General features: G+C 34.4%; 1 protein-coding gene across 5 annotated transcripts in view; it reads right to left on the bottom strand.

The window, feature by feature from the left end:
- LOC118199650 (retinoic acid receptor RXR-alpha-B-like) overlaps positions 1 to 22,876 on the bottom strand; it is a 329,703-nt gene that overhangs the window by 83,994 nt on the left and 222,833 nt on the right. The gene's annotated exons all lie outside the window — the stretch shown is intronic.

Consider the following 22,876-nt stretch of genomic DNA (forward strand, 5'->3'; position numbering starts at 1 on the left):
AGGGTAATGTAATTATTTTTATTGGGTCATCCGGAAAGTTCCGCGGTTTTTTTATGATAAATACAAATGAAGCAGTACAAAAAAACATTTAAAGCACATAAGTACTATTTTGTTCTAAGACTTTTTGCCATCTCTCTTGGCAGCTGGAAAATTTCTTTTTAAAAGAAGTTGTTAGGTTTTTGTTTGCAAAGAAGTTACCGAGGTGCTGTTTGGCATTCCTCAAAAAGTGAACTCCAGGCCGTTTAGAGAATTTTGAAGTGATCTGAAGAGATGAAAATCGGACAGGGCACGTTCTACAGAGAGGTGACATAAAACATATTAGCTATATTGAGTAAGTTTCTGTCTGACATTCATCGCAATGTGGAATCGAGCATTCTCATGTTGGATGAGAGCACCTCAAAAATTGGTCAGTTCTGAGCGCTTTGTTTCGATTTCTGCTTTTAAAGCTGCCATTTGGGAACGGTATTCCTTTGTAGTCGTACCATACACAAAGCATTACTTTTTTAGAGATGCAGCCCCCCCCCTCTGCGTTATAAGGAATTTCATTTGCCCCATGAAGATGTCTTGTAACATTATTGTATACTATCCTCGTCTGAACTTCAGTAATGAGCCATTTCAAAAAAGGAGCTTTATTATTTTGTTTCAGCAAAGAACCACATGCCAAATCTCGAGCAAGCATATTTTGCTTTGGTTAACTTATAGGGTACATATACATCGTAGCAATTTACATACCAGAGCTTCTTCAAATGATCATGTACTGTACTTTTTGGAACATTCTGACTGTGTGATAGTTCTCGAACTGTAAAACGCGCATTTTTAGTGATAACTCCTTTTAATAGTTCTTGTTTACATTGGATGGTTATCAAGAACGAATATCATCTTCGAAGTTGAAATTTCCAAGCTTAAGCTTCTCAAACCGCCTTTCAAACTATGTCATCAGAAACAGCACTTTGTTCACATGCAGCACAGACTTTAAAAGCAGTCTGAATAGCATATTTTTAAAATTTAAATAAAAAAAGCATAACATGATTAAAATGAATTTCAGGGTTATTCGTTTTCAGCACTATATTGAGAAAAAAATTACATAACAATGCATGTAAGAATTAAGCAACATGAGCAGAAAAGACCGCATTTAAATTATCCGCTTGAATCAAGATCACTCCTTATCAGAAGTAACAAAATACTTGGAAGATAATGAAGTCTGATTTGAAAAACCACAGAACTTTTCGCATGACACAATATTAATTAAATCTCCACATACATATTACAAGCTTACTTTTACGCAATAATACAAATTTATTTTTCATTCGCATTCTGCTTCTAACGTTGAACACGTGAGAAGTGTAGCGCATCTCACACTTTCCTGAATAGGGTGCTTCCGACATTCGTTAGGAATCAATTTGATAATATTACATTTTTACACTACAAGGTTTTTACTACTACGCAAAATCTTTCAGATCTATATGAATAGTGGTTTCAAAAATAGATTTCATGACAACAATGAAAGAATCCAACGCACAATGCAAAAGTTTCATAAATTATGAAATAAAAGAAATGCTAATTATTCCTTTCTTATTTTTTAAAAGTCGATAATTGTATCATGAAATAATATAAACAACGGAATTTTTTTAACGAAAAGGAAAAATTTAAATAATAAAAAATTAACTAAAAAATCATGGCAAATTATGAAAAATCACGCAACTTTTAAACGCTCCAATATTTACCATCAGGCTTAAGCTTGGAAAAATAAGACAGTTACATTATTTCACTTGCCAGCACGTTACAATATTAAATTTGAGGGGGGGAGGGGAAGCATACGAGATCGGTTTGGCAAAAAGAAAAGTCCGCAAACAAAAAACGATAACTTCGCAGTCAGTAATTGCGCAAACCTGGAGATCCGTAAGTTAAACATACAATCTTATCTTTCACTATACCAAAATAAAACAAAGAAACTATTTTTTACTTCTAAACTAGTTTTCATTTGATTTTAGTTCGTAAACAAAGTTATTTTTTATCATACATAAAATTAACAATATACATCTAAAATATATTGTAATAAAATTAAATATTGTAATAAAATTAACAATAAATTAACAATTATTGTAATAAAATTAAAATTACTATATTGTAATAAAATTAACAATATACATCTAAGCAAGTTCCTGCGTTAACTGTTTGTATTATATTTATGATTTTTTAATGAAAACTGTCATTTGCAGTAAACAAAGAACAGTGGGCCTAAATACACCGCGTAACTGCTACTCCGTTAATATTTAAATCGTATATAGAAAATATTATTAGATTTACATGTGTATCATACATATAAGACGCACGTTTATCTAAATCAAATTAACGCTTCCTAGAAAAATAATGCAAAAATAATACATTACCTTTTCATATTATTTAAATCAACGAAAAAATGTTAATCACTAAATTGTAAACCAATCAGCATTTATCTAAACACACTCGTGTGCAAAATTAACGGAATTTGCAAATTATGCCTCTTTTTACAAAAAGTACTAATTATCCCGTCGAAAAATTATGCAAATATTCAGATTCGAGTACATAAGTGCATGTATACGGAGCTCAGTTGTGATTGTGGAGAAGATATAAAAGCACACAAGAGGTTTTCGGCGATTTGTGTGCTCGCAATCCTATACGTTATTCGGCGTGTTTCACACAAAAGTTTGATAATTTTATAAGGTAACTGAAAAAATGAGTAGCCACGAACATAGGGATGAAGGAATGAGATTGAGAATTGTCGGCAGATTGTCGGCAGACCAATCACAAGCGCAGGTGGCTACAGAGCTCAACGTAACGCCAGTACCGTCTGCAAATGATTTGTGAAAACATGTTCAGGACACTGATCCATAATGAGAAGACTTGGACAAGGTCAACTAAGATCCACAATGACAAATGAGGATCGTTATTTGCAACTTTCAACACGGCGACACAGGACTGCAACAGATTCACAGCTCTCACGTAAGCTGAATGCTGCCACTGGAAACCGAATTTCACGGTCTACAATTACACGAAGGCATCATGAGATAGGCTGTATGCCAGAAGACCCGCTGTTTACGTCCCACTCACTGCAGTACACAAGACAGCGCGTTTAGCATGTTACAGACAATATGCGCCTTGGACCAGACTTCAATGAAGCACCGTGATTCTCACAGACGCGTCGAGATTCAGCCTGGACACTGATTTCCGGCGTATCTGTATCTGGGGAGAGCTTGGAACACGATACCGTCCCTTCCTCACCAGAGAAAAGAATCATTACGGTGGTGGAGGTATAATGGTTTAGAAGGAGAGTTGCACGTCCTTGCATATGTTTGGAAAAGGCTCCCTGACTGCTATGAAGTATACAGAGAGGTCTTAGAGCCCTATGTTCGACTTCTCAGGGACGCAGAGGAACCTGGGTTCCTGTTAATGGACGATAACGCTCATCTATATAGGGCTCAGTTGGTCGACGTTTACCTGAAATTGAGGATATTCGCCGCATGGATTGCCCACCCAGATCTTCTAACCTTAATCCTATATAGCATACCTGGCATACTTTTGGAAGGACAATTTTATCTCGCCATCCCCCTTCGAGAACTATCCCGAAGTTGAAAACTGCCTAGTGCAGGAGTGGGATCGACTGCCACAGGGACTCTTCAACTGCCTCCTGTCCAGCATGCTGTTACGCTGCGCGACCTGCCTGGCTATATGAGGAGAACATACCCCATATTGGATTCATTTTCAGTCCAGTGGATTTGGGACATCCCTGAACTATGAGCTTTACTGATAAGCATGCGCGCGTAAAATGACTTCTGAATGGTACGTCTCTCTCTTTCTTATATATGTATATTCATACCAAATTTCATTACAATACGTCTATTAGTTTTTCAGAAATTCGACATGATGCGCAAATTCTCTTAATTTTGCAAGGAGTGTAATTTAAATACCTCTTAAAAATAAATATTGCACCTCATCAACTTTTTATATTATTGATTTATCAACGAAAAAATTTAGAACGTGTGGTAGAAAACTAAGCAGTCCAGGTACCTGGAGTTCGGATATCGGAAGCTCAAAAAAATTGAAGTTCTACTGCACCTAAAGGAGAATAGACTGAAGACTATGGACTAAGTGTCTAATCTTTATCTTGAGAGGTGACATTTTTTATTGGCTGATTACAAATGTCTAAACTAGGTATCACAAATATGGCACTAAAATAATTTCGTTTCGGATGCAACAAAACTGAAGACTTAGTTTTGGTATATAGAATGCACTTTTAAACTAGACACAAAGCTGGTCAAACACAGAAATGACTTCTCTCTCTCTCTTCCATCAAATCTAATTCCTGCGGAGGAAAGCGAGATTCTTTCCTTCAGAGAACAAAATCTAGTTCAGGTTTGTTAGCACTTAATTTGTTATATTCTCAGAGAGGAAGACGTGGGTTTCTGTTCCCTTATGGCTATACGAATACACAACATATGAGACAGAATTTCATCCTTTGTATCTTGGAAAGTGCAATTTAATGCAGTGACGTACCTGGAGGGATGGAGCATGGGGGAACATCTGTCCCCTGTCGCAAAATCCAGGTGGCATTAAACTGATGTCACGGAATTTTAAAATAAAATGTTTTCCTTTCTTGGCAAACAGAAGGGGGCGCTGAAAACTCCAGCTACAGTTTTGATGCTATGTGAATCAATTTGACGCTGCGCCAGGAAAGACAGCCAATTATCGATAGCTTGCGGTTAGCCTCAGATCATATATAAAGAGAAGTTATGTTACGTTTAGAAGACATCAGCTACAAAAATACTCTTATTGTTCGAGGTTCTAGTGGAACAATAAGAGTATTTTTGTACTAGTGGATGTCAAAGGTTAGGAAAACATTTTCTGGTCTTTATAACATGAGTTAACCACTAGTATGCTATAATTTAAAAAATCAAAAAGTAGTGACTAGCAAAGAGATCAAATCATGTCAAAAAATGAGTCTTCACATATATACAAGATTTTACAATAAAACTCAAGGAATGCTGTTTTTATTCTTCTAATGTTAATGTCAAAAACCTACTATAAATGTTAAACTGTTTTTCCTTTCCTGCAGGCTGACTTGAATAAGCGAATGATACAGAGTCGTAGCTAGGGTTTTCAGCGCCCAGGGACAACTGAAGATTTCGCGCCCCCTACTGCTTGCCAAGGTAGGAAAACATTTAATTCTAAAATGTCGTAACATCAGTTTGGCGCCCCTTGGATTCTGCGCCCGGAGACAGATGCCCCCCTTGCCCCCCTCTAGCTACGCCCCTGGAATGATAGGCCCAATTCTGAAGGTCGGCAAACTCAGGTGTAAAGTACCCTAGTCATGGATTCATGCATGTGACATCATGTTTTGCTGCGAATTAGAGAAATCAACAATATAGGTCGAAAAATGATCGTAATTGTTTAGCGAGATAATTTCGTATTCCGTGGTCGTGTGTTTGAATGATATATTCTAGAATGCGACAAAGACGAGAATCACATTCTCGGAATAGATGGTTCTAAAGAAATTGTGGAGAAAGTTTCGACCAGGTAGTTTTTCAATCGTCTGATACAGAGGACTTATTCATCGCCCAGAACTACACCTACGAGAACACAGAAGCCAGTTCCCCCTGAATAATAACACTGCTTACGACATATTCTTACGAGGTAAGCAAGTAAGAGGTTCTTAGACTCAAGTACTTATGATTTTAGGATTTGGCTGCCACTGGCTGACTGAAACCGACGTTGATAGGCAGCATTTCATGAATAAACTAGTCAATTAGTGTATGACTGTTTTAGTTTGGGGAAATGAAAGAAATCAGCTTGAGCTGAACTGAACACCATACTTCAGGCACATCAAGAAAGCCATACTGACAAATTTAATAGCATTTTGATCGTAACTTCAAAAATAGTTGAGGAAATATGCTGAAACAATAAAAAAAAAAGTGTGCATTGAAAAAAAGTGGGATTAAATAATCATAATCACACCTTGTTTCAGTATTTTTAACGCTAGATTAAGCGCGTGGGTGACAGATGTCCCACAGTGATATTTGTCTCAAGATTGCAACACTGCGTGTTGATTTTTGGAGTCGCGCCTGAACGTTAATTGTTGGTGTTTGTTGTGGCAGCAGTAACACAAAAATGATTTCCCTTATTCTAGATACAGCTTAATATGTGGGTGCGGTAATTGTGCAACAAAAACGTAGGGGCCTAAGGCAGGAGTAATGCTCCTCGTACTGGCAGCAGCCTAGCAATTTTATTGCGTAAAACCTCATATTTGTGTGTATATATAAATATAACGTTAGCTTCAGCAATGTATGTGAAATGATTTCAATATTGAAGACATGTAGATATATATATAAAGTAGTAGTCGCAATCGTACTGGCCAGTTTAGTATATACTTTTTAATTTTTAAATTCTTGAGAAGTACATTCTTAACTTGAATTCTTGAATTACATAATGCAGCGGGCGCAATCTAGAGCAAAGAAAGTGCAGCGACAGAAAACAAGCAGGTAGGCCAGACGGAAGAAAAAGAAAGAATGCAATGTGTCTGAGATAATTCGCTGTTAAGAATGATTTTTTTTTGGTTAAATTTTATTTCGATTAATTAAATTTAAGTTTCGTTTCCCAAATTTAAAATCGTCATTGGCTGAAGCGTTACGTAAATATCAGCCTCGTAAGCGTTATGCAAGAATCACATGACATTAATTAATTTTGAGATGACAAAGCTAGTTATTACAAAATTTACTATTTTTAGATCAGGGAAGGGAAATATTCAAATTAAAATAGATAGCTAAGGGGATATTACGAATTAAAGTTACAATATTGATTTGCAGATATTTATCTTATGCACTCACATAAATTAAATCTTCCACATGCACATAACAAAAATATCTTAATCCATAAAATCATAAAAAAACAGTACTGTATAATCTCTCTCTAAAAGATGCACTTTAAAATACATTTAACCAATATAACTTGACGACTTTTATACATATAAAAAACAGAGCCGAGTTGTTAACCTTTACAACACGATTCCCCCGACTATGCTAAGTGACATTATGAATCATGGCTTAGTTAAACATTGTTATGTACATAAAACTCGTGATAACACGATAAGCATAGGATAAAACTGCCATTCTCATGACAATGCTACAAAACAAGCTTAAAAATTTTTTATATTATTTTGAACAGCCTCGCCGGAAAATGTCACCCGTTTTTGAATAGGCTAGATCGCAAGGATAATGTTTACAACTGAGGAAAAATCTGCCCAGCAAAATGGCATAAATCATTAATTATTTTCGTTGCATCCAATTTAACGATTTTAACTTAATTGAGAATTTTCTTTTTAAGATTTCACTTCAGTTTTTTGGTTCCATAAATTTGTATACAATCTAGATGCTTATTATGTACAGAATTTATGACGTTTCTTATTATGTACAAAATTTATGAAGTGCACAATTAAATATAGTTTCAGATACTGAATATTAAGTCACACTTTTACCTTCATATTAAGCTAACAGTTTTAGTGATTAGATTGGAATAAAATAACAAAATCACACCCGAAACAGGATTGGTGAATTCAGATTTTCACAAAAATTATGCAACAGCATTTATGACTGCAGTTTCTTACACTACTATTAAGAACAAGCGGGTAACACAGCAAGGAAACGAAGTTTACAGCTGCACAAAGTAATGTTCAACAACATCAAAATCTAAGGTCAAACGCTTCTCTATCATATAAATAAACACAGAAAGTCAAATCAGTAGCAGCTAGGTGGGAGATAATTTTAGCGTTCTGTTGTAAAGAAAGCAAACCTTAAATTCTGGGGAGAGGGGAGGTAAGCCATGACCTTGAAATGAAAAAGTAGGCCAGTCCTCTTCGATGGTAACCATAGAAACAAATTCGTCGCCACAAAAAGAACGGTCGTTTAACTTTGCAACAGATCGTGTGCTTGCAGCTAAAGTTGGATCGCGCTGAATCACTTTTGGCTTGAATGTAGTTTTGTTCTTGAATTGGCTGTTAGCAGGTGGTATACGCAATAATACACACAGCAAGGACAATGATGTAGCGGTGTCAGTTCTTATTGAACGCCTACGAACCATACGTGTTAGCATTTAAACAGATGGAAGACCAAATGGAATGAAAATTGAAACCTGCTGATTCGAACTTTAAAGTTCACGGAAAAATAAAAATTGAACAAAGTATGTTCAACTGCTAAACTAAAAATAACCCAACACACACACACACAAAACAAAAAAAAAAAAAAAAAAGTACTAGACGCTTTTTAACACATGTTCAATGCACAAAAATATTTAAAAAGTTAAGTTATAAGTAAAAAGATTCAGTTATACTGTTAACAATATGTGGTTCTTAGCCCAATGGGCGTTAGCCCAGAAGAGCCATTAATTTCGTTTGGGCATTTTGCGTTGGAAACTTTAAATGTCGGTTCACTTTTCAAACTGTTGCCACCAAATATTATAGCCCTGTATTATATTTAAAGAAATTAAATAATGAAGAATCTGCATAAATGCATGTATGTTTCTCGCAATGGGATAAAACGACGATACCTAGAACCATCAAATTTTGAGTAATGTACGTTTCTACCCGAATATGGGCATCTGGAAGCCCAAATTTGGAATTTGTTATATTATCCATTTCATATTTTGCAAAACTTCAACGAATTTTTGATTAACAAACTCAAGGATTTCAAAGCGAGCAATGGCAACGTTGTAACAAAGGAAAAAAAAAAATATCTACAGCCCACGAGAGACTATGTATCGGAAATTCTAAAGCTATGCTCATTTTAAAATTATTTTGCGATATTGCTGTTGAACTAAATTTTTATGGTTTAAGTGCAAAGAACAAGATATTTAATCAGGGGCGTAGCTAGAGGGGGGCAAGGAGGGGCATCTGTCCCCGGGCGCAGAATCCAAGGGGCGCCAAACTGATGTTATGACATTTTAAATTAAATGTTTTCCTTCCTTGGCAAGCAGTAGGGGGCGCGAAATCTTCAGTTGTCCCTGGGCGCTGAAAACCCTAGCTACGACTCTGTATTTAATAAATAAAGGCAACCCACAAAACATTAAAAAAACGCCCCTCTGGGTGTAATGTAAAATCCGAAAGCTTTCAGATTTTTTTTAGCTGTATTTTTAATAATATCTAAGGCGTAAATAAAACGCATGTATTCCACCTTAAACATTCATTGCTGGATGGGTAATAGAAGTTTGTATAATTTTTGGTGGCAATTCCGCACGAAACCATATCTTGACAGTGGAGTAGCGAGCATAACTGGAACCCGGAGCAAAATACCTTTTTGGCGCCCCTCCCCCGAAAAAAACACAGTGATATGATAAAAATCTTGCTTGGAGACCATTTGGCGCCCTTCTGCGAGCGGCGCCCGGGGCATCATACACCCCCCTGCCCCCCCCTCCCCGCTACGCCACTGCTTCTTGATTACCTTTCGATAACTAGGAACTCGACTTGGGTTATTACTTTGCTTTAAAAAATTATAAGTTAGAGTCGCACAAATATAGATTTTAGCAAAATGTTTATGTTATGTACGTGTTAACATGTAAAGAATGATAAATACCTTAAGAAGTCAGGTATAGTTCGACCGTGAGCGCAAACACGCATGCACCATTCGGAGCGAGTTATTTTGAAAATAGGGTGGAAAGATGGGGACTTCTGCCCTATTTTCAAAATTCTCTCTATTCTTCCTATTCATATAAATTCTCTCTTTCCGGAGTGTTCACGTGACCTTTCACGTCGCAGCAAGTAATAACGTCCCTTTTGGACGAGTGTTTTGGCAGAATGCCAGCCAAGGTTTCGTTTGAGACGGTCGAACTATACCTTTAAAATGTGAAAAAGTCTCCAAAATACAACTCATTTTAAAGCTCAATATCTTTATAACTGGTATACGAGCTCTAAATTTCATATATTTATTTCGATATCCTTAATAACGTATTTACCACTTTTATTTTATACATATTCCAAATATTAAAATATTTAAAATAAAATATCTTTTTTATCATCCACATAACACTCTAATATGTACTGCGCACATTATTATATAGCATTATATGTTCTTTTTTGGTCTGACCAATGATTTCTGAGAAATCTGAGAAAATTATAGTTATGAGAAATTTTTACTTAAAAATATATATACTTTCAAATCATGTAAATGCAAATTATTTTCTTAATAATGAAATATATAAATTAAAAGTTTGAAAGCATGTATAATTATATATTTAAACAGTATTGTATACATAACGACAATGGTTATAGATTGCCTTTTTATGTTTCAATAAGGGCGAAATTCATTTTATGCAAATGTTCTAAAAAGAAGTCGGTGTGGGGAGGACTAACAATATACAAGAAACACTCACAGCAAGAATGGGCACTATTTATGAATAATCATGCCAATAAATCATAAGGCTGAATGAGTGTTTCTAGCATGCTTTGCGGAAGTGTTACACGTTGTCTATAGACCTGTTAGAAAATTTCATGTTCCCGTGAGAATGATGTGCGCAAATGCCACTTATACGGAACTTTCCATGCGCGAAAAGTGTCACTTCACCTTTTTAGCAAATAAATTCTCTTTCATAAACCAAAAAGCACGGCATATTTAACAACCGTGCTAAAATGTACCCAACATAATAACAAAATACGCGATCTTTTATTGCAGTAACTTAGAAAGAAAAAAAATAATGAATGAAAATTAAACCTACTGAACGTGGGGGAAAACAAAAAAATTATTGATAACATAGAAGTGAGAAACCGTAACACATGCTGAGTTTAGTTGCATATCGCCTACTTAAAACAGCCTGTGGCGAAGATCAAGAATGATTCGCACATCGTAATAGCGCTTCAATGAACTTGTTCCTTTTCAAACAAAAGAGACAATATATTTAGGCCATCCGTGTTATGTGGGCCGCCAGCAAAAAAAGTTTAAGTGCCAATAGTATAATTGACTTTTTGAAGACTAATACAATTGCCGATGACAACGTCAGGATAAATGTTGAAAAGATCCAAACCTAACGGTAGAGTGTTTATCAGGTTCGTTTAAAGAAAACTTTTTTAAATCGTGCAAAAGGAAAATCAATCCTTTCACCGCGCATAAAAAACTGCATAACTAAGGCAAAAAAATAAAAATAAAAATAACATGAGAAAATTTTAAAGAAAGGAAAAAATATGTTTATTTAATTGATTCATTGTTAACTGGTGTACTCCGACACCTTAGATCCACCAGATCGGTTGAAGGTTGCCATGACATAATTTGGAAATAAATTAAAAATATTAATCATTACGACCTACTTAAAACAAATTATTAACCTGAATTAATTATTCTCGCTCCCGATAGATGGTGTCACTGACCAATGTAGTCGTTTCTGAGAAGGAATTAATTACTCTTGCATCCGGCAGATGGCAGTACATCCAATCAATTGCCAACATTCTCGAGGTTCAAGCCAACGGACTCGGTCCCTCACTAATATTGTTGACATTTATTAATATTAGTACCGGAGTAAGTATATATATATACCTGATAAATTTCACTTACTCTTTATAACATATTCCACCACGATTTAAGATCTAAAAAAAAGTTAAGGATGCATAAGGCAAAATACCCGGGAGCTATTTTCCTAAGAGAAGGGATGCCTTCGTGAATGATTTTCTCTGGAAAATTGTCTCACAATTACACATGAAGAAAACTACGAAAACATCCACGCAGACAGCATCGTTTGCCGGATTCAACCCCGAGTAAAATTACCTATGTTCAGTGGTCTTACACACCCAGCCGCTAGGCTACTGTAGGACGACGCAATAAGCAATATTTCTGAAACCGAAAGTATGGATCTAGAACTAAATGTTCGAAAGTTAAAGCCAAGGTCAGTGTTTAAAAACTCCTAGCTAAATAATAATCAGCTTCTCATCTTTATCAACACGTTGAGTTCAGAAAACGGGGCATTATGTTAAAAGCCAACAGGTCACTGGCAAAGTACGAGCTATCAAACGCTAAGATGGAAAACAACATTGGAAGTTTAGTTAGCTGTTTAAAGGTGTTTTTATTTCACTGAAATATTTAATGCAATTTAAGAATTTATAATACATAACTTCAGTGTAAGTGAAAAGTATTTGTAAATATAAGGGTATACTTTTCAATGTAAGTGAAATGCTGCAAAGCTTTATATTTCTCTTGATACTTTTTCTATAACATCAAGTACGTTATGACTTAAGGGTGACGGGAAATAACGTCTCCATTGTTACCTAATTCTTTTAAAATCACTGTTTTATAAATATTAATATATTTAAGTATTAACATATTATTGTTTTTAAAATATTAGACAATATTTTCTACAAACAAGGTATGTCATAACTTGGTTGACGTTCCAGAGGTACTATAGTATTTCACAAACACTGGAAAGAAGATAAGTAAAATCTCAGCTCTTATTCATTCCTAAAAATGTTTTTCCCTTAATTTTTTTTATAAATCACAATTTTCTCGAAAAAGTCCTTCCTTTTTTATCAGGATTTTACAACGGCCAGAATAGAAATAGTTTTAAAAGATAAAAAGAATAACATAAAAAATCTACGGTTAAAATCGTTCTAGGTCATTCCAATATTCCTTTTTTTCGACTCCAATGAAAATGATCCTCGGAGTCGCAGACAACCAAAATGCGTATTTGAAGCAACGTTCAAAACTGATCATCCACGCGGAAACAAACACACCGTGATTTTACATCAGACTACCTTTCGTGCTTGTCTGCTTAAGGAAATAAGTATCTTGCTTGCATAACCACAAAAATCACGCATTAAGCAAACTAGCACGCAGAAAGAGACGAACGGAGAATCACCCATATCGCGTGCTAGTGTCCATGAAAAAAAGCAAACAATGCACGAAAATGGGGAAGAGGAATATAGATCAAAGCTGCCGTCTCAAAATTAAGGACCGATGATGTAATCTACACACACCTGAAGATTTACATAAACTCGTGTTTCAAACTATTGAGTAAACATCTGTTAACAGTAGACAAAATAAAACAACTAATATAGCTTAAAAATTAACAAACAGGTTATAAATAATATCTGAAGTAAGGAAGGAACAGTTCAGAAAATTGTAAATAATATTTGATACTCCCCCCCCTAAAAAAGAAATAGACATTTTATTATTCCTCCCCCCCCAAAAAAAATGGAAAATAATTTAGGTCATAACATTTAGAGTTTATGAAACCAAATTAGTAAATCTTACTTTCGTTTTTGTAATACTAAATCGATAGTTTTTATAAGTTTTTCAAATAAGTTCATGATTTATTCAGAATTACAAGATGTGTCAACATTATTTACGAAAACTATATCAGATAATAATTTATATAACCGGAGAATTATTTAGGTTTAAAATAATGAGTTATTATCAAATAATTGATACAAAACGTTTTCCTGTTTTTAATTTTTAAAATCGTTCTAAAGGAATATGTAATCAGCCTCTATAATACGTAAAGTATGTTGACGACCACTCCTTATAACCAGGCAAACTGACAATTTCGTGAGTTCCTGCTGTTTCGCAGGGAACTAGATTTTCATTTTTCAAATCATAACAATACATAGCTTCATGAACACAAGGATAACACGGTAAATATTAAATATATTTAGTACAAGAAATGAGAATAGGTGCGTTATTTTTATAATTATTTTCTTTTAAAATTGTTTTATACAGTTTAATTCTTTAGAAAGTTATTCATTAGCTCTAAAGTGGCGGTGATCATTTTCGAACACTCAAGCATAAGTACTTTTTTATTTCTTTCCTCCCCCCCCCAAACTGCTATGACTTTGTATTTCCATGATATTTAATCAAAGGCAATGAAAACTCTTATTTTGAGTAGTTCCTAATATTTATATCTTCTTTTATATATATATATATATATATCATTGTAGAAACTGTTTTTGTAAAATCAAAGTACGGTTTTACTGATATTTTATTTAAATAAATTTTTCCACTGTGTTTATTTATTTAAATAAAGCATACTGCGTCTAGCAACAGCCTATTTTGCTAAAATCTGTAACAGAATGGTATTGGTAAACTGCTATCGGTCATTTCTTTCGTGAAATATTAAAATAAAAATCCTCCCTCTACACAGAGCATTCTAGAGCACACTGGCCTATAAATTGTATAGTTCTTTTGGTTTGCTATGATTCTGCAGGTTTCGGAGGACGGTGCTTTTACATAAATTAATCTCAATAGGTTCTCTTCCCCCTCCGACACTTTTAAGGTTTAAATTCCTTTCCCTCTGTTTCTAAGCATATATAAATTATTTACAGTTTAATCAGCAATGCTCGCAGTTCGTATTTTAGTTATTTCAAAGAAAATGAAACCAACAAGTTTGGTTAAAATTACCAACAAGTTTTCTATATCTCATTGGATGTTTTTCGCAGGCACGGTTCCCTAAAACCTAAAGAAAGAAATCCCCATGGATACTGCAGGAAAAAGTAATAAGCTAATTGATAAAGCTAAAAGATAATCAGTAAATATATGTATTTTTGTCTTTTTGCATTTAATTTTGTGTTTGCAATTTTACTAATTTATCTTTATTTGCTAAATTTGACTAATTTAACTTGATTATGCATTTTATCATTATTAGTAAATAAATAAATTAGTGCAGAAATTAGCTAATTTCGTTGTGCTTATACTATGTATTATACACGACACCTCCCCCTTTCGGTTCGCGTGTGTATATGTGTGTGCGCGCGCGCTGGTTTGTTTATAGATGAGTTACTGTTTTTGCATGAACGTAACTTTCCATGTCAAGTTTTCTGAATATAAATTTTAATTTCATTTTTCATATTTTTAGTAAAAATGAGTAGAACCTTTAGCTATTTTTTGGCCCAAACCAATCATAAAAGGTACGTTATCTTTAAAAGAAAACAAATAAACTAAAATTGAAAACAAAATATAATATTTTCTACGAAATGTGAATATTATTTGAAGGTTTCCAAAAAAAAAAAAAAAATAAAAAAAATAAAAAAAGACTTCAGAAACTCTGGGGGCTGAAAAGTATTCCGATCTAAAGGCACCAGTGTAACATAATACCATTGGCTTTTCTAACTATGAATACTTTCTGAAGAAATCCTTTGGAGTTAGCTTTTCAGAACAAAGCTTAGCTTCTGCAGCACATTACAGCTTTCATGGATAATATTCGAGAAATTAACTATCAATTCATGGCAATTAAATTGTCAGACGGCATTCCATCAATATTTGCAATTAAAAAAAAAACCGACTTTTAAGAGACTAAATGATGAAGAATAAAAGCTAACAAACACGTATAAGGAAATCAAAACAGGCTACAACAACACGTATTTTAATATGAAAAATTTTTCTAGCATTAATTTTCCCAGTTTTTATTTACGGATAAACTTTTCACCTCCATTAATTCAGAAAGTGATGTTTCTGAAACACAGCAAACTTGGCACTGCCTGACACGTACACCTATACCCCGCGCCCGACCAAGAATGTGTTGTCACCTATTCAGTGTACGTGTCATTCAAAGCTCTCCCATTTATGAAACAATTCATACGCCCCCTCTGGTTTATAAATTCTTCACAAAAAATCGAAAGTTTTATAAAACAAATTTTAAAAAATGCGTTGGCTTGCACCTACACTTCCAAAGCACTACAAAGCGCTTTCTACTAAGTCTCAAGGTCAGCCTATGGGATTGGACGAACATAACAACAGCGTCTTGCGCAAGAGCTGCTCGCGGACATTGTCACATAACAACCACGCTCGGATATTTTTCTATTTTACTGCTTTCGTTCTCCTTTGTTTAGCATGCAGCTTTGTTAGATTTATGATATTGCAACAATAATATGTGGCACGCTGCGCTGAGCCGCGAAAGTCAATGTCAGGGTTTGACTGGATGTTGCACAAATCTTGAAATTGGGGAAACAGGCATTCGGGAAAGAGAGCTGAACTTGAAATACATTTCATCAATGACGCAACTTCGTGGATCTTCCGGTTTAAGCTGCAGCAAACAAATGAGGTCAGAAAGTAAGCAGGGTACAACAAAAGCAAGTTGCTTGTCTCGTTGCAATCAATACCTATGACGCGCAGTAAGATGGAATTAAAAAGTTTTGACTTTTAAAAGATCATTTATATTCTATATCAAACATTCAAACTACATACAATTTTATACGACATGGCGCGTCCTCTTTAGGGCCGTATCATACATTCAAAACATTTACGATGAACAACTGTTTAGTGCAATTTTGCTGCTTTGTCACATGATACACAACAGCCAATCACCATGGATCACTCTGGGGTCGCTACATAATCTGGTTCTCTATTACAAACACAGAGACTACTAATAAACTTCCATTCGGGCTCTTCGATTCGATGTTGATTGCGTGAAAACGTACTTTTGGAGGAAGGGAGGAAAAAATCGCGCTTCTTTCTTACAATGATAAATAGAAAACCTGTTTGAAACAATTGTTCGTTCGAAACGGACAGATATGCGATAGCGCCTAAAGAACTATTAACTCAGTATTATTTAAATATGCTTCGAGTGGTTGATGTTAGCGAAAGGTCATAACGTGAAATGCCTACACCAGTAACGGCATGCAAAAATTTTAAGCAAACGCAAGATGAACTTGATATAGCGGAACAGAAAACAGTACTACAAATTTTAAATAAATGAAATAAAACAGCTAAAATCGCAGGCAGAAAGAAAGATACGACAGAAAAAGTATGTTTCTTAAATGTGCTATTATTTACAAAAAATATCAATAACCGTTTACTCATTCTTTTATCACACATGTACACATTTCTAAAAATGCAGTGTTTTCTCAGAGAATACTGATTTTAATTTCAAGAAATGGAATTAAGTCTATATATTTAATTTTCTTTTGATTAATAACGAATCAAAAGGAAATTAATTAATGTACGTAATTTCAGGGCCATGAGCGGTTAAGTTCTGGTGGTTCCAATCTGGGTTCTATTCCAGGCGAACGGTCTGGCTGTATGAGCATTTTCCATGTGTAACGTGTATACGAGCTAGTTTCCTTTAGAAAGAGTTCCCCGAAGACAGGTACAGGTAGAAGCTAGGCCAGCACCTCCGTAGTACCACAGGTAATTGAGGTATTGCTGAACCTAGCTAACTGTTAAAATTTCCACCCCAATTTTGAGGGAGAACACCCCGGGGGGTGGTCCGAGGTTCTCCCGCCCCTCTTTTCTTACCATCAACCACTTGAGAGGACCTTTTGAGATAAATGAGTTCTGGTATTAATAGTGTACACAAATCATATTGAGAAAAGACTGTCCTTGAAAAGTTCAACAACTGATGCTTCCAAAAGCAGAAATGTAAGAATAAATGTCTTTTCTAAGGCGGAAGGTGTAATAAGCAAGTCTTTAAAGCTCCCGTCCATCAGCATTGCGTAGATAAATGAAACTGTTGGAACATTAAAATGAAATGAAATAAAAAATAAATAAATAAATAATGAAAAATAAAAAATAAAACGAAGAGACGAAGACATCCGTCCCCTTAGGTAGATAGCTCTAATGTGCTTTGCCGTAATCAAATAAACCAAAGATATTTTTCACCCCAAAGTCCCTACAGTCGCGCTCATCAACAGTCGAGTGATTAAAATCCCGGCGAACGAGCAGGCGGTATGGGTAAAGTGAACGCTAGCCAATTCCCCTCAGAAAACCTGCGAAGGCATCTCCTCTTGGCTACAGCTCTATGGTGTTTTGCATACTCTAAAAAAGTCACCGGGAATCGAATCTGAAACAAAGTACCGATGTTACTGGTGAACTTCGGTTAAAAACTGGACGTGAGATGATCAATCAAAACTGTCTTAGTGCATAGTTATTTACATGTATTGTTATTTACATTACATACGGAGATGCTATTTCATCTTAACTGGATCATACGCATTATGGTTTACCAATGTCTTCTATCAAATTTTTTCCCTATATAAAGACATTTTTCACTTCATTTTTTTTGTTAAAACATCAAGTTAAAAAATGGTTTCATCCTTCCATCCCTAAAAATTCATAATTACGTAGATAATCACCCTGAACGTACATAATCTGCCATTCCCCCCCCACACACACACCTTTTGAAAGATGGCCACAGTTGATGTGAACGTGACCTTGCATCCCTTATCCCTCTTTGACCTCTGAGGGCCAATCACAGCAAGGTTACAATGCCATCCTACAATCTAGCCTCTTACTTTCTACAGGTTCATAAATTTTTCGAGAGCGGCTATCTAGCTTCACTTTGTCGCAACCACTTTTATCAGCGACAGCGGACGTGATAACCTGAGGCAACAAACTGACGCGATGGAATTCCTTTTATTTATCATTAAAACCCAGCCCGAGAGGCCTAAACAAGGTTTTTTTTTTAAGACTTGGATAAAAGGGAGGCTACTTGAGGCAACATGTTACGTCCGCTGCATAAACTACGATGCAAGAGCAATGAACTTTTATCTTTTGGAACGCACACTTTTTCTAAAGTGGTTTTCATATTTATTAGATAATTTATCAGTTTTAAAAACTTTTATTAAGTTTGCTAACGCGCTGCTTAGCAGACAGGTAATCTCAGATAGCTCAGCACCGGGTATCTTTTACGCCACTTACTAACATTACTATTTTAATCATCGGTTTACATCGGCATTTCTGATCCTTGGAAGACTAAATTTATGGCTTAAAAAAGCAGATGAATATTTATAAATTAAAAAAAAATTACTGACATTAAGATAATTTGATGAGATTAAAATAATTAACTGACTATTAAGATGAATATTTATAAATTATAACATAATTAAAATAATTTATATTTTACAAATTAAAAATAACAAATAATTTACTAATTGTTTTACAATTTAAAAACTAGTTTAATAAGTTTTAAAATATTTACCAAAAAAAACTTTAAACTGAAAGACCACACAGAGAAAAATGACAGACGTTCATCAGAATTTTGAACATTCCCTGTGATTATTTTTAAGTACGTTTAAAAATTTAATTTTTAGCACTTTGAAACTGCTTATAAGGTATTTTTCCCGCTTTCCTAGCGTGCCTTCGTGATGTAGTGGTCAGCACTCTAAGCCGTTATTTCAGAGTTCCGTGGTTCGATTTCCGGCGAAGGCGATTGCTCATTTTTCAATCTCTCTTGCTTCCAATTAACCTAATGTCTCTACATCCTAATAAAATGTGTTAATTCCTTTTATAACTGATTAGGTTAGTTAATTCATTATGGCATAGTACGAGAGGGCTGGACCATAACATAATTAATTAAGTATATTAACTTACTACTAAAGCTTAGCACGGATACTTTTCTAGCCAGCTTTTATAATCCAAAATGGCAAACTCACAGTACATATGGGAAGATTACAACGCGCAGTCAACCCATTCGAACCTAATCCAGCACGAACTACCAATGATTAGCTGTCTCATTCACTCAGACATTGTTGGGCTACATGTTATGTTAGAGTGAGATGCTTTCTACCACTTACGCTCACGAACCAAAAGCGAATCGAGCCAGTAAAAAATGATCGATTTTCTTTTGAATCGATTTGATTATGGCAAAGCACGCTGCAGCTCTCTGCATAAAGGGAGGGATGTCTTCGTGGAAGACATTCTAAGGGAAACATACTCGTATCCATGTGTAACATGGAGGAAACTATAATATGTTCATTCAGCACGCTAGTCCGTTCGCCTGGAATCGAACCCAGGTCGAACTAACAGTGTTCTGCAACTTTACAGCAGAAAAATTGTCGAAGAGGCAAATAATCATTCTTAGCAATCTTTGCAAAATTTTTAGTTCAGCGTAACACACAAAGTCCACTGATTTCTTTCATTCGAAACTTTTTCGGTGCATAAATAAACATAATAAGAAAAAATAAAATTAATTTGAACGAAACATTACTGAGTATAAAAATATTATAGCATTATATAAATTTTTACAAGTTATTGTAATTAACAGCTGTAGTTAATTTTATAGTAGTAACTTTTTATTGTAGAAGTAATTTCAATACTAATTAAAATTATATATTATCATGCGTCAGCTAACTTTTTACACATTTTTAATGAGGCATTTTAAATAATCGCTTTCCGAATTCTTAGGGTAAATTTATATTATTTGATAAAACGCCACACATTTTCAATTTAAAAAAAAAAAATCACACACATTAAATATTTCACAAGTATAAGTTTTCTGGAAACTTTAACTTTTACCAAAATTATAAAACTTTTACCAAAATTCGTATTTTCTTATTGTAGATTATCATTTATCATATATTTCTTACAAATGTATCGTATATTTCATAAATCTACACATTTAAAAAGTTTGAAGACGGAATTTTGTACTAATTTACAAATTACACTGAATTCCAACCAGAACAGTTGTAGGAATGTCATTTTCGATAATACAAAACGAGGTACAAGTAAATTAAGAAGAGAAAATGCTCTGTGTACTATGACAGTGGTCTCCAAAGTGGGGTACATGTACCCCCAAAGGCACGCAAAGTGATACTTGGGTGTATGCCAAACTAGAAGGCTCGCGATCACTTGTGAGTGTACAACCGTTAGACGAAAATTTAGAAAAGGGATTTTTAAATATGTTTCCATCATTGTGTGATTTGTAATGAAGTAAATGGGGGAAAAATTAAAATCTACACATTTAAAAAGTTTGAAGACGGAATTTTGTACTAATTTACAGATCTTCCTAACATTAAACAGAATTTCAATGGGTCGTGAACCCATTTGCTGAAAACGACAAAATAGTCTTTCCAATAGCAGCTCAAGAACAGTAAATTGACCTGAGAGAAAAAACAACGATACAATCCGAACTTAAAGGAAAATCTCTTCATATTAGTGGACGAGATTGAAAATCGAATATCCAGATTTACAAGTACAGCAACGAGTGCAATCTTACCGTTTGATTCTACATACCTGTAGGAAGTAGCGTTTTCTGCAATGCTAACCTTTAAAACCAAATATAGAAATAAATTAAAGTTCGAACTGCATTAACAAAGGGCCATCAAACAAGATTTTTCCAATATTACCACGTTGCTCATATTAAATTCTAATTCAAAATGTAAAATTTGTAGTTTAATTTAAATGCATGATATTGCTTAAAAATAAATACTAAATAATCTAATTTTTGACTACACACTTACATATACATATTACATTATATTATATTACATGACGTACAACTTAATAATTATTTTCGTCTTAGGAGTGAACAATAAAAGTAGTTTGGAGATCGCTGTAACTATCACAGACTAAAAGGACTTAAACAAAGTCGATAATATCAGCCTCAGTTTCTTTTATTGATAACGAAAAGTACTGAGATATCAATAGAAATAATCTTTATTATTTCAGTTAGATGAGATAGGCGTTGGCTTTACTGGAAGGTGCTTCTCTTATTGAAAAAACATTCATTTTAATGACCAGTTAACAATAATAATATACAGAATACGGACGTAACAGAAAACACAAGCCAGACGGTATCGTAATAGGACAATTTGAAATCTTGTATTTAAAAATTAGGCAACACAGAGATTGCAGGGAAAAAAAAAAAAAAAAAAGTCTTAAAAAATTATATACTTTAAAAATCGCTAAGTTAACGAAGTTAAGCAGCTTATACTTCGTCATTTTCCAATAATAGAATTCGAACAATTAATCACGGTAAGTGGAAATTTTCTCAATAAATATCAAGTTAAAAAAAAAAAAAAAAAAAAAAAAAAAAAAAAAAAAAACTTTTTATATCCCAGATCGTGGAACATACAAATCAGGATAATTAAATAAATAAATTTAATTAAAAAAACAGGTATGAGAATGGGTGACGTTTCTTCATTAAAGTACTTAAAAAGACCTACGAGTGTTTGCTTAATAGTTTATATTTTTCAGAACGAAACAGTGAAGAAAAAAAAAAAAACTCAGAATTTGAAACTTTGTACTTGGGCGGTGGACACATCAGTTTTACAATAGCGCGGGCGAGTTGATCACTATAACCTCGGAGCAAACATTCTTTTGAAGCTGTTGACTGCCATGCTAAAGAAAAACTTTACTCTTGTGGCGTTCGAGTATATTTTTGTAAGTACTGCCTTCATTCAGAGTGTTATGCATTACAACCACCTACTGCGAATATCTAAAATCACTATTTCATGCAATGTTAATTTCCGCTGCAAAACACTTTAGAAATGGACTCGGAAATGACATTCCATGCTGGGATAAATCAGATCAAATATAAAGGTATGCAATTGAGCCATGGCCTTGTATGAAATTTACTTTTGGTTGGTTTTGATATTTGGTTTATTGAGAATACAGCAAAGCACACTAGGGCTATCTGCCCTAAGGGGAAGGATTCCTTCGTGGAGGATTTTCTAAGGGAAACTGGTTCGTATACACGTTACACATGGGAAAAACCACGAAAACGCCCATGCAACCAGCCCGTTCGCGGGATTCGAACCGAATTACCAGTGTTCAGTGATTTTACCGCTTGGCCGCTAGTGGGCCGAAATTTACTTTTGGGCACATCTTTTTATTTTGGAAAAAAAAAAAAAGTGTCTTAGCTAGGGCCGGATTTACACTTGATTGGGCCCTAAGCTATTTGAGATATGGAGCCCTTTATAAGAAATAGCTAATATGAAAATCGGCACCGTTCTTAGCAAAGAGCTAAGTACAACCAAATTATATAAATGAAGTCTGTGGATTTAATTATATGTCGGCAAATCGTGAAAACTTAACGACAGAATCACAACGAAATCAGATTAGACAAAAATTTTACCTGTTATAAAAGCAATATAGTCTAAATAAATTAAAAGTATTCAAGGAATATTTATGCAGTTTAAATATACAAGTAAATTTTAGCAATATGA

Source organism: Stegodyphus dumicola, chromosome X2, assembly GCF_044657685.1.
Source record: "Stegodyphus dumicola isolate Sdum_Otavi_A_Nest chromosome X2, ASM4465768v1".
NCBI lineage: Eukaryota > Metazoa > Arthropoda > Arachnida > Araneae > Eresidae > Stegodyphus > Stegodyphus dumicola.